Source organism: Sminthopsis crassicaudata, chromosome 3 (genome assembly GCF_048593235.1).
Source record: "Sminthopsis crassicaudata isolate SCR6 chromosome 3, ASM4859323v1, whole genome shotgun sequence".
NCBI classification, from domain to species: Eukaryota; Metazoa; Chordata; class Mammalia; order Dasyuromorphia; family Dasyuridae; genus Sminthopsis; species Sminthopsis crassicaudata.
This window is the reverse complement of record NC_133619.1, coordinates 350,676,130-350,690,538: the sequence shown is the minus strand read 5'-3', so window position 1 is coordinate 350,690,538 and position 14,409 is coordinate 350,676,130.

The following is a 14,409-nucleotide window of genomic DNA, read 5'->3' as shown; positions in this document are numbered from 1 at the left end:
AGATCTTTGGCAAAAGCTAAATGGAGACAGAAAGGAATACACTTTCTTCTCAGCAGTTCATGGAGCCTGTACAAAAATTGATCATATACTAGGATATACAAACCTGAAAATCAAATGCAGTAAGGCAAAAATAGTAAATGTATCCTTCTCAGACCACAATGCAATGAAAATTACATTCAATAAAAAGCCAGGGGAAAATAGGCCAAAAAATAACTGGAAACTAAATAATCTCATACTTAAGAATGATTGGGTGAAATAGCAAATCATAGACATAATTAATAACTTCACCCAAGAAAATGACAATAATGAGACATCATACCAAAATGTGTGGTATACAGCCAAAGCAGTAATAAGGGGAAGTTTTATATCTCTAGAAGCCTACTTGCATAAAATAGAGAAAGAGAAGGTCAATGAATTGGGCTTACAACTAAAAATACTAGAAAAGGAACAAATTAAAAACCACAAGACAAACACGTAACTTGAAATTCTTAAAATAAAAGGTGAGATTAATAAAATTGAAATTAAAAAAAATATATTTGAATTAATTAATAAAACTAAGAGTTGGTTCTATGAAAAAACCAACAAAATAGACAAACCCTTAGTAAATCTGATTAAAAAATGAAAGAGGAAAAGCAAATTGATAGTCTTAAAAATAAAAAGGAAAAACTCACCATGAATGAAGAGGAAATTAGAACCATAGTTAGGAGCTTCTTTGCCCAACTTTATGCCAAAACGTTCGATACCTTAAATGAAATTGAAGAATACCTTCAAAAATATAGCTTGCCCAGATTAACAGAGGAAGAAGTAAATAGTCTAAATAGTCCCATTACAGAAAAAGAAATAGAACAAGCTATTAACCAACTCCCTAAGAAAAAAAACCCAGGATCAGATCGATTTACATGTGACTTCTACCTAACATTTAAAGAACAACTAACTCCAATGCTATATAAACTATTTTTAAAAATAGGGATTGAAGGAGTCCTACCAAATTCCTTTTATGACACAGATATTGTACTGATACCCAAACCAGGTAGACTGAAAACAGAGAAAGAAAATTATAGACCAATCTCCATAATGAATATTGATGCTAAAATCTTAAATAAAATATTAGCAAAAAGACTACAGAAAATCATCTCCAGGATAATACACTATGACCAAGTGGGATTTATACCAGGAATGCAGGGCTGGTTCACCATTAGGGAAACTATTAGCATAATCGACTATATCAATAATCAAATTAACAAAAAATATATGATAATCTCAATAGATGCAGAAAAAGCATTTGATAAAATCCAACATTCATTACTACTAAAAACACTTGAAAGTATAGGAATAAATGGACTATTCCTTAAAATAGTCAGGAGCATATATTTAAAGCTGTCAGTAAACATCATATGTAATGGTGATAAATTGGAACCTTTCCCAGTAAGTTCAGGAGTAAAACAAGGTTGCCCTCTATCACTATTTCACTATTACTATTTAATATTGTACTAGAAATGCTAGCCTTGGCAATAAGAGCCGAGAAAGAGATTCAAGGAATAAGAGTACGTAATGAGAAAATCCAACTATTTCTCTTTGCAGATGACATGATGGTATACTTAGAGAACCCCAAAGACTCTGCTAAAAGCTATTAGAAATAATTCACAACTTTAGCAAATTTGCAGGATACAAAATAAATCCACATAAATCCTCAGCATTTTTATTCATTACCAACACAATCTAACAGCTAAAGATACAAAGATAAATTCCATTCAAAATAACTGTTGATAGCATAAAATATTTGGGAATATATCTACCAAAGGAAAGTCAGGAATTATATGAGCAAAATTACAAAACACTTGCCACAAAAATAAAGTCAGATTTAAATAATCGGAAAGACATTAAGTGCTCTTGGATTGGCCAAGCAAATATAATCAAGATGACAGTACTCCCTAAACTAATCTATTTATTTAGTGCTATACCAGTCAGACTCTCAAGAAACTATTTTAATGACCTAGAAAAAATAACAACAAAATTCATATGGAAGAACAAAAGGTCGAGAATTTCAAAGGAAGAAATGAAAAAAAAAAAAAAATCAAATTAAGGTGGCCTAGCTCTACCTGATCTAGAACTATATTATAAATCAGCAGTTACCAAAACCATTTGGTATTGGCTAAGAAATAGACTAGTTGATCAGTGGAATATGTTAGGTTCACAGGGTAAGATAGTGAATAAAAATAGCAATCTAGTGTTTGACAAACCCAAAGATCCCAAATTTTGGGATAAGAATTCATTATTTGACAAAAACTGCTGGGAAAACTGGAAATTAGTATGGCAGAAACTAGGCATGGACCCACACTTAACTGTTGGCCTGTTTGTGCCAAAATATTTGTGGCAGTCCTTTTTGTAGTGGCTAGAAACTGAAAAGTGAATGGATGCCCATCAATTGGAGAATGGTTGGGTAAATTATGGTATATGAATGTTATGGAATATTATTGTTCTGTAAGAAATGACTAACAGGATGAATACAGAGAGGCTTGGAAAGACTTACATGAACTGATCCTGAGTGAAGAATAGAAGAAAAAAGATCCATCATCAGGTTATTGCTATAATAAATCTATAAATTAATGAGGGGAGAACTAGAGTAGTAGCAGGTCAGAGAAGAGAAAGGAGCATACAAAGAGGAAATTTATAGTTCTTCACAATGGATTCAGGATGTAGGGGAAATAGATAGTCAAGAATTTAGGATGACTCCTATGTTGTGAAACAAGGAATTGGGAGGATAGTGTTGTCTTCTGTTGTTTGTTCTTCTTTCTTAAAGAAAACCATGATATCAGGTAGGTAATACCATAACATACAAGTGATTTGTATTTAAGTGAGGAAGGGATGTGCAAAGCCACCAGCCTCACTCTCTCCTCCAAAACTATATGGTTTAAGTGGCAAGATATAGATCAGTATAATTGAACATGACCCCAAAATCAATGTTACCTGCCCTAGAGACAGGGAAGATAGGAAGGGAAAGACTTTAGGGAGAAAGATAATGAGTTTTGTTTTGGATTTATTGTATTTAGGATTTCTACTGAATATTCAACTCAAGATATCTGAAAGTCAGTTGCATCATGAAATTAGAGGTAACAGAAAGATTTTGGATGGATATATTTGTAACCTCCATTTATTCCTTGAGAGAGAATTTCTCTCTCACATCACTAGTTTCTATAAGATATTTCAATGTATGTCTCAAAGACTTCTCAAACTCAGTTTTAAACTCATGCATCTTCCCAATGCCTTTCCTCTTCCAAATTTTCCTGTTGCTTTCTAAGGACCTATTAATCTGCCACCATCACTGGTTCATAAATTCAGCACCATCTTTAACTCCTCATTCTTTCTCATTTATCAAATTACTTGTCAAACATTTGCCATTCTTATCCTTAACAATCTCTGTATTTGATTCCTTCTTTTAAATTATAGAGTTACCACCTTATTTCAGGCTATCATCTCTTCCTTAGATTATTTCAATAGCTTCCTAATTGTATTCACTGCATTCTCTTGCTATTCAAGTTCATCATATACATTGCTGATGAAGTAATTTTTAAGTGGAAGACTGACTATGAACCTTTCTTACTCACCACCAGTGTTTTCCTATGAACAATAAGATGAAATTTAAGCTCTGCTGCTTAACTTTTAAAGTCTTTAATAACCAACCTATATTTCTAAATTTACTGTCATTAATCACCCTCTCTGCACACCTACAAGCTCTAAAATTCAGCCAAACTAACCTCTTCTCTCTTTTTAGATAAAACATCCCACATCCTTTTCTATGTCTTCATACCACAACCCCACATCCTTGGATATACTTTCCTTATCTCTGTTTCACAGATACCTTCTCTTCCTTAAGAACACCATCTTTTTCACAGAATATTTCTTTTCTCCTGCAATTCCTCCTTTCCAAACTAGCTTGTATTTAGCTATTTCACAGTATTATATTTATTCACTTTTTCTGTGTATTTATTTCAGTGTCATCTCCAGTTGTCCTCATCTATATCTTGCCACTGGATCTAGTTGGTGTCAGGGAAAAAGTGAGATTTATGATTTTGCACAGCTCTCCCTCACTTAAATCCCAGTCACTTGCATGCTATGGTATCACCTCTCTGATGTGAAGATCCTTTTCAAGGAAAAAAGAACAAAAACATCAACATTATATATTTACATATTTAAATGCTGTCTCCCCCATTAGAATTGTGGTAAATAAACTCCCTGAAATACAGTTTCCAGTTAATTACTGATCAATTTATTAATTATGCTGGCCTATAATCAATAAATTCATGGTCAATGATTTTCTTCTGTAACCAAAGAAGAAAGACTTAAATATCTCAAATCAAATGTGTGCCTTATGAAAGGGAATTCCCCCAGCAATTGGACCTCATTTAATAAGGAGATAGACTAGCTCTCCTGCTAAGAATGTGGCTTAATCATGAGGTTCTCAAGGCATTGGAGTAGGGAAGCCATTTCCATCCAGACCTTTCTGAATAGTTTCTCCTTCCTGAACTGGATTGCTCTGAATTCCCAAGCAACTAAGAACAAGGCTTCCTTCACCCAGGTAAAGACTAATGCAGCCTGAATGATTCTATTTTTACTCTAAACAGAAATTGGGTTTTCCAGGTAGGTGAGGTCCACTCCTATATAGTTAAGGAGTAATCCTATCAGTCTGCCATGGGACTGATTTTCATTTTCAAGAGCTGAGTCTCAACATGAATAAGAGGAAAAAGGTGGATCACAAAATTAATAATTATGTATTAATGTAATAGTATAATGTTATTTTCTCATGCTTTTTCCAAAAAAAAATCTTTCTTTCCTTGTACTAATAATCCCATCACCTAGGACAATGCCTGAAATCCAGTAAGAACTTTAGAAATGTTTATTGTTTATCCTTCACTACTTTCAATTCTTTGACATAACTGTTTACATTTTCATTTCACTTACTCTTCTCTCTGATTCTCCTTCTACCTTATTACTTTTTTCAGTCTTTTTTACAAGATTATCATCTATCTCCCTCCTTCTACATAAAGGTATAACCCTAGTTCCTCAAGAATAGATGCTGTTATTCTAAAAATTCCTGGAATAGCTCCCTCACATGGTTGTTTTGACTCAAAAGAAATGATGTACACAAAAGAATCCTGTAAACCCTAAAGCCTATTTTAATAAACATATGCACATACATTATATATATTATATTTATTAGAATAAATATAATTAGATAGATAGCTGATAGATAGATACATAGATAGATGAAAGCTCTTATGATTCATAGTTTCCAATGATTGGCTTGACCTCATTTCAATTCCCTGTTTGTCAAACTGTGCAAAGATCTCCCTTGCATAACTTATAATGCCAGCCTGTGTCCTAGATTCCCTTTCCCTGTCATGAAAGCAAAGGGACCTGGTGGCTATTAGACAAGAAATCCCCCTTCCCAGTAGACCTGCCCTTTTGAAGCAATTCACATTGATGTTTTAATACCAAGGTTCAGATTAATATCCACCCTCAGCCCCTTGGTGAGATTTTAATATTTCAGTTACTGGGCGCAGATGGACTAACTTATTTCTCTCAAAGAACCTGAGAAGTAATAAACTGTTGAACTATTTGTCAAAAAATCTGTTGAACTTAATGAAATTTAGAGAAAAATCTTACAAATCAAAAAATTTTAAAAGCTATGATTAATATAACTATTAATGATTCTGGAAGAGTGATGATTTAAAAATGTGAGAGAGATAATTGATTTAGGGAACAGAATGAAATATATATTTTTGTATGTAGTCATAAAAGGAATTTGCTTTGTTCACTATGCATATTTCTTACAAAGAATTTTTTTTTTGTGTGTTCTTTTGTTTCTTCTATTTTTCTTTTTATCCCCTGGAATACAGAGTGAGGGAGAGCAAAGAGATTTCTGTGCCTTAAAAAATAAAGAAATACAGTGGGGTGCTAAAGGTATAGAATGACATGGATTTTCAGATAAGATCAAAGAATTATTAATATTGATTAATTGGTTTATTTTGTTGTAAGAGATCTTTCCTAGAGTGTGGGTAAGCCTGTAATGATTTATTTTGTAAAAACAAAACACAACAATAAAATTCACCTTAGAGAATTGAAGGCTAAGATTACAAAATGTGGGATACATTCTTAGCAAATTTCATTATCAATTGACTTCTCTTTAACCTTTTTGTTTTTTTTTTTTCATTTTCTTGTGACAAAAAAACCAATAATGGTGAGAATAGATTTGGGGAAAAAATGACTAGTTCCAATAATAGAGAAACAAAATAATATAATGTAATTCTATGGGCCAAAGGAATAAATTTGAGTTTAGAATTATTTTCAATTTCATTTTGTATATCCACCAATACTTACTCAATAACTGAAAACTTACTAGAATTTGAATAAATTATTTGATGTTATCGTTGTTGATCAAATGAACTTATAAAATAATGCAACTGAAACACATAGACTCTATAACAAGTCAATATATAATAAAGTACTTAACCATGTGTTGATCAAACCAAAAGAACTACATGAATTTAGAAAATGGATAAGTTCCTGGGGACTTGAGGAAAGAGGGTAAATTTCATGGAGAAAGTAATACTAGAAGGACTTTGAAGAATGGAATGGATAGGCTTGGAGAGAGGGAGACAACAAAGTACTAAAATGTTGGTTGTGGTCATTTGAGAGTTTTTCTAATTCCTACAAAATTATCCAAAAGGCCAGAGTGAAGTTCTCATTCCCTGTTCTTCAATTTTGAAGTTATTTATGTGAACTTTCTCTTGTAATGAGGGCACAATGCCAAACCTACTGGATGTTTCCAAAGCCAAACCCAAATCATATTGACTCAATTTCACTTGTTCATAATATGCTGTTTCCCAAAACAGGATGATTGGAGACTCCCTCCCTCCATCCCCCCAAAAATATCACCTACCACTAGAGTTTTTTGCTGAGATTTATATAAAAATCTTTCAGCAAGAATGACCTTTCAGGACCATTTTCCAAAATCATTTTTCTCCTTTGGGAGAATGAGATGCAGAAAGCACCAGCAATTATAGAATATGTTAAAGTGAAAAATTATCCTAACTGACCTATCTACCAGGAGAAAAATGTAGACTCTGTGATATTCCATTTTTGGGGTAATATTTATATCACCTTTGGCTTCCATCAAAAATATAAAGACATTAAGGACAAGGGCCACAGAATTTTATAGATCCATTTTCCAAGCAATTTTAAAATTTTAATATGAACACTCCCTCTAAGGCTGATTCCCTAACTCTCACTGGTAGACAGAGACCTCAGGGAACAGTTTACTACTTTTTCCTCATGGTTCTAATATCAATAGATCCCTAAAAGCTTGAGGTCTTTTAAGGTCTGTTGTTCATGAGTCTATAACTCATTTCACCTCTAAATAATATCAGTTAACCCACTGGTGCCAATTAAATTGATGCTTTTTATAAAACTTTAATGAAAAACTTAACAAAGACCAGAGTTATAAAAACATCTATCCAACCCAGGATCACATTTGAATACATTCACTCTCTGAAAGAATGAACTCGAACATAAAGCACAAAGGTAATAATGAGGAACTCAGATAGAGAATACCTTTGGCCAAAGGTCATTTCTTTACCATAAGAATATTTAGCATTTTACAGGGTCCCTACCACTTCCGAAGGTTGCATAGCTAATGGATGAATTTTGCTTTTGCTCTTCTAGACTGTGTAGAATGTTGTATTTCAATACATTGTTGAACTGTGCTAAGGAATTTGCTCCTCGGGGCTTGGTCTTTATTACAATCAATAACTGCTTCAACCAACTCTAGTAAAAATAAAAGTTGGTTGCCAAATTGTCCTTCAATTCAATTTTTGAATTTTGAAGCTTTCAACTTGGTCCATTCTTTCATGAGAAATTTATTTACTCAAAATTGAGAAAGAAATAATACAAAAAGACAAAAGGAACAGAGATGTTATTCATTCATAGACACAAGGAGGCAAGGTAGAAGAGAAATCCTACTTTCCATCTGCTAAAGAATAATATAGTAGAAATAATTCTCACTCTGCAATAACTAGGGACAAAAGGACTGGAGTGGGAGGAAGTGGTTCCTAAAAATCATTTTTATTCAAATTCAGATTCGGCTTCTTCATTAGAGTTTATATCAATGAAACCATTAACACAAAACTCCAAACATTCAATTGTTCATAGTGTGAAATAAACTATTTATATGGAATTGAAAGAAGGAGGGAATATTCTCCTCTAAAGAGCAGATCTTTATTGCTAATCATCAATTAGTTAGATAAATGGGATTTTGATGGAATTATTTATAAACATTACCTATTCAATAAATTATCCTAGGAAATTCTAAGCTTTACACGATTTGGAAAAATAGACAAAGAAGAAATCTTGCCAAATTCCTTTTATGACACAGATATGGTGCTGATATTTAAACCAGGAAGAATTACAGAGAAAATTATAGATCAATTTCCCTAATGAAAATGAATGCAAAACATTTAATTAAAATATTATCAAATAGATCACAATTTATTGACAGAGAAATGGACTATGATAAAATGAGATTTATACCAGGGATGAAGGACTGATTCAATATCAGAAAAAACTATTGGTATAATTGACCAGATAAATAACCAAACTAACAGAAGTCATATGATTGTCTTAATAGAAGCAGAAAAAGTTTTTGACAAAATGCAGCACCTATTCCTAATAAAGACATTAGAGAGTATAGAAATAAATGGCGTTTTCCTTAAAATGAAAAGTTTGCTTTAGCAATAAAAGGGGGGGGAGGGGAAGAAACTGAAAAAAATTAGAGTAGACAATGAGGAAATAAAATTATCATTCTTTGCTGATGATCTGATGATATACCCAGAAAATGCTAGATAATCAACTAAAAAGCCTCTTGAAATAATTAACATCTTTACCAAAGTTGCAGGATATAAAATGAACCCACACAAATAATCATTTCTATATGTCATCAACAAAACCCAACAAAAATAAAAATTTCGTTTAAAATAACTGTAGACAATATAAACTAATTGAGTGTCTATCTGCCAAGACAGGAACTATATGGATACAATTACAAAACACTTTTCACACAAATAAATTCAGATCTAAACGAATGATGCCATATAAACTGTTCATGGGTAGGCCAAGCTAATATAATAAAAAAAAATGACAATTCTACCCAAATTAGTCTACCTGAATCATTATTTCAAGTAGGATCTAGCCATGTTACACTCCACTTCCTATTGCAACCCCATACTCTGAATAGAATTCTTACAGCCAACTCCAATTCTTATCACAAAGTTTAGCATAAAGTAAACACTGAAGAAATACTATTTCTTTAATTCCTCTTTTTCAGCTGAAAATCTTGTGCTCCTCTGACTTGAATTTGTGGTCTTGTTCCACTATATTTACCAACTGTGTTATCTTAAGTGAGTCATTTAATCAGTTTCAATTTTATCTGTAATCTAATTCAGAGAATATTCTGAATAAGGGAGTAGTTTGTAAATTCATCAACTGTATTTAATTTTTAGGTTTCTATTACCAAATTTTCAAATAGATATTGATTACTTTATTAATCATCAGCACTTTAGAGAAAATTTACATTTCACAAGCTTAAGTAAATATACTTTCAAGTGTTAATGATGCTAATCAAGGGAGAAGGCATCTACCTTAGCCTGAGGAATATAAAATAGAGGTAAAAGCACAAATTAAATTGTTACCCATTATAAATTTACAGAATACAATCTCAAATAGACCCTTACTACTGTTTAGCAGTATTTCTCTTTCTTTTGTTGACTCCCTATTTTTATCTCCTTAATCCCCTAAACAGCTTTATACTTACCCAATCTTTAAGCAGATGATTTAGTATCCTAAACCACTGAGAAGATTGAAACTACCTGACAAGAGCTACTTCAACCTTTTTACCTTACTCCTAAAACTTTCTTAGTAACATCATTGATCTATTTTGCTTTTTTTTTTTTTTTTTTTTTTTTTTTGTCTCAGAGGAAAAGCTATCTTTATCTCTTGCTAAGAATAAGTCCTTACCTCTGCCAATATGATACTATTCTATTTCTTCCAAAACCCTATTCCAATTCATATGTGCAAACATATTTGTAGCAGTTCTTTTTGTGGTAACAAAAAAATTGGAAAATTAATAGATACCCATTAATTGGGGAATGGCTGAATGAGTTATGGTATATGAAAGTAATGTAATATTACTATTCTATTGAAAAGTGATGAACAAGCTGATGTTAAAAAGGCCTGGAAAGATTTACATTAATTGATGTTGAGCAAAACAAGTAGAACCAGGAATACATTGTACACAATAATAGCAAGACTGTGCAATGATCACCTATGACAAACTAGGTTCTTCTCAGCAGTTTAGTGATCCAAGGCAATCCTAATACACTTTGGATGAAAAATGTCACCTGAATTTAGATCTCTATGGAGATTGAATATAAACCAACACAAGACAACAAGTAATCACCAGGATTATATGCTATAACCATGTGGGATTTATACCAGGAATGAAAAGCTGGTTCAATATCAGGAAAATGATTGGGATAATTTTCCATATCAATAATCAAACTAAAATAAATCATATGATTATCTCAATAGATACAGAAAAAGCTTTTGACAAAATGAAGGACTCATTCCTAATAAAAACACTAGTGGGCATAGAAATAAATGAAGTTTTCCTTAAAATGATAAGCAACATTTTTTTCTCTTTGTCATCTGTTTTTTGTGTGTGTGTGTGTGTGTGTGTGTGTGTGTGTGTGATTTTCCACCTTTTGTTCTCATTTTTCTCTCCCAAAATGATTCATCAGGAAATGTGTAAAGAAAATGAATATATATATATATATATATAAAACTATTTTTTTTTTTACATGGAACTGAGTAAAATTTTAAAAATTAAGTATATTTTAAAAACACCTTACTCCTATGGTTATATTCTTTTACACATATATCTTCAAACTTCCCTTTGCTGCTATCTCCTTCCTCTGTGCTTATCACCCTGTATTTCCCTTTTCTTAGCTTGAGTTCTGTTTTAGAATTAGGTTGTGCAAAAATGATCAGTCACATCTTTTTGGTTCTATCTATCCTATCTTAGACCCTTAAGCAAATGACACACGAGTAGGTTACTTTCCCCTACTGGGGAATAAAAAGAAAAGAAACTTCCCCAAAGGCATGAGGCTGACCAGTTATGAAGCAGCATGGTTAAATTCTCTGCATACTATAAATACCTGTAAGAAATGGCCACTATTCAAACTGACTTGCACTGTAGAAATTCGTCTTCTCAAGGGACTAGTCGATGCTTCATTGTGCACTAGCTTTTAACAATGACAAATGTTTCTTTAATTGACATAGCCTATATAAATGTATTTTCCCATTATAAAACATAGCATATATCTCTAAAATTAAATTAATTCTCTTAAATGTTTCATTACATTCAGTAAGCATTCCATCTTTCCATCCCTTCTTTCACTGTAAAAAAAAAAAAAAAAAAGACTAAGGTGTCTGAAGAAATCAAAACTATCTACATATATACAAAATGTATTCAAACAAAAAATTCTCTAAATTACTATTGATTAAAGAAATGCAAATTAAAACAGCTTTAAGATACCACTTTAGACCTCTCAGAATAGCTGACAATCCAAAAAATAAGGGAATAAGAACAATTGGAATACTAAGGCACTGTTGTGAAGTGGTCCAACTATTCAGAAGAATAAATTGGAACTGTTGAAGAATTATCTATGCATAATGGATAATTTTGAAAAATAAAAGGCTTTAATAAAGAAAAAAGTTAAATTATCTTACATGTAATTAAATAGTTCTTAATTACATGTAAGATAATTTAACATTCATTGTGAATGAAGTAAATTTAAAACATACAGTTTTAAAAGATAAAATAATCTCAGAAAAAAACAAAAGCAAAAAAAAATGAATTAAAAGAGAAAATTAGGGAAACTATATCTTGTTAAAAGGCACTCTAAACAGTGAAGTAAAAAGAACATTAAACATATATGCATCAAATGTCATAGCATCCAAATTCTTAAAGGAAAAGTTAAATGAAGTACAGGAGGAAATAGGAAGTAAATCTCTACCAGTTGAATATAACAACTTTGTTCTTTGGGGACTAGAAAATCTAATCATAAAATAAATAAAAAAGAAGGAAATTAATAGAATTTTTGAGAAGTTAGATGTAATATAGCTAAGGAAAAAATTGAATGGCAATAGAAAGGACTATATGCTTTTTTCAGCCACACATACCCCCTTCACAAATATTGACTATATATTAGGATATAAATCCTCACAGATAAAAATCAGAAATGAAGAAATATTAAATATATTTTGTCAGGTTAAAATGTAAAAAAAAATAAATAAATTCAATACAAGGCTGAGGAAGCATTGTTTAAAAATTAATTAGAGTGAGGTAGAGCCAAGATGGTGTAGAGTAGATAGATCTTTGTCTGAGCTCTTCCTGATGTCTCTCAGAATCAACACTATCAAGTTGTTCTGAATGGGTTTTCAAGTGATAGAATAGACAGATATTTGGAGTGTAATAAATTTCCAGAAGAAGATATTTTGGAAGAACTTCAGGAAAAGTCTGTCTCAATCAGACTGGGAAGTGGGGAGGTGGGGAGGTGGCCCAGCTCAGGTACAGCTCAGGGAGACCCTGAACAGAGAGGCCTATGTATGTCAGGATAATTTACTGGGAGATTCTTAAACAAAATATAGCAGCATTTGCTATCTGTCCTGATTCAGAAGCCAGTGGATCAGCATATTAGCCATGAGAGTTCCAACACAATTACAGAAAGCAAAGAGTCCTTAAACCCCAGCATAACAAGGCAGGTCTTGGCCATACCCAACCAGCATAGGAAGGAAGCCACCATCACTGGTCCCAGGGCAGTGAAGTCACACTTGTAGAGGAAGCTTGGAACAATCTCCCCTTTGCCCTAAGAGCAGATATTAAACTTTAAAAATGAGTGAAAAAGGATAATGAACTCTGACCATAGATAACTATTCTAGAGATAGGAAAGAACAGAACTCAAATCTTGAAGATACTAAAGGCAAAACATCTCCAGAAGAAGCCTCAAAGAGTAATATGAATTGCTTTCCAACTTGAAAAGCTAATGTGGAAGAATTAAAAAAAAAAAAAAAAAAAAAAAAAAAAAAAGGATCTTAAAAGAGAGTTAGAAGAAAAATGAGGAAAAGATATGAGAGCTTTGGAAAAGGAAAAACAGAAATTTCCTGAAGAAAACTATTCCTTAAAAAAGAGATTGGACAAAATGGAAAAAGAAAACAACTCCTTGAAAAGCAGTATGGATAAAATGGAAAAAGCGATCAATTCCCTAAAAAACAGAATTGCTGAAAAAGAAATTATAAATTCAATGAATGAAACAACTCATTCAGAAATTCAGTTGGTCAAATTGAAAAGGATGTTAAAAAAGCTAACTAAAAAAAATTCACTAAAAACTAGAATTGAAGAAATGGAAGTGAACGATTGAATGAGACATCAAGAATCAGTCAAACAAAATCTAAAAGAAAAAAAAATAGAAGAAAATGTAAAATACTTCACTGAAAATAGAACATAACCTGGAAAATTGATTCAGGAGAGACGGTCTGAGAATTACAGAACTACCTGAAAATCAAGATGAAAAAAAAAAAAAAAAAAAAAAAAAAGCCTAGACAACACCTTTCAAGACATTATCAAGGAAAACTTTTCACCTTCTGAAGATCAACTCCACCTCCACCAAAATAAAAACTCCAAAGAATCTTGTAGCTAAATTTCAGAATTATCAGATTATGATGAAAATACTGCAAGCAGCCAGAAAGGAAAAATTCAAATAGCAAAGAGCCACAATGAGGATTACTAAGGACCTAGCACTTCTATTTAAAAAAAATCAAAGAGTCTGGAATATGATAGTCCAGAGAACAGATGAGTTTGGACTTCAGCCAAGAGTCAACTATCTATCAAAATTAGGCATTATCTTTTAGGAAAAAGAGATGAACATTCAATGAAATGGGCAATTTTGATGAAAATTGATGAACAAAAAAAATTGATTTTCAAATACAGAATTGAATAGAAGAATTAAAAAGGAAAAAGAAAATTTTAAATGTTCTAAAAAGTATTTTTACATTTCTACATAGGAAGATGATATGGTTAGCACTTGAGAATTGTATCTTATTTATGGGTATACTTAAAGGGTGTAGGTGTGTGACATTAGATGACATAAAAAATAATCTGGGGTGGAAAAAGGATTGTACTGGAAGATGAAGAAAGTGAAAGTAAAATGAGATGAATTATATCACATGAGAAGGCAAAAAAGACCTATTACAGTTAGCGAAAAGAAGAGGCGTGTATGAGCATTGTTTGAAAATTAA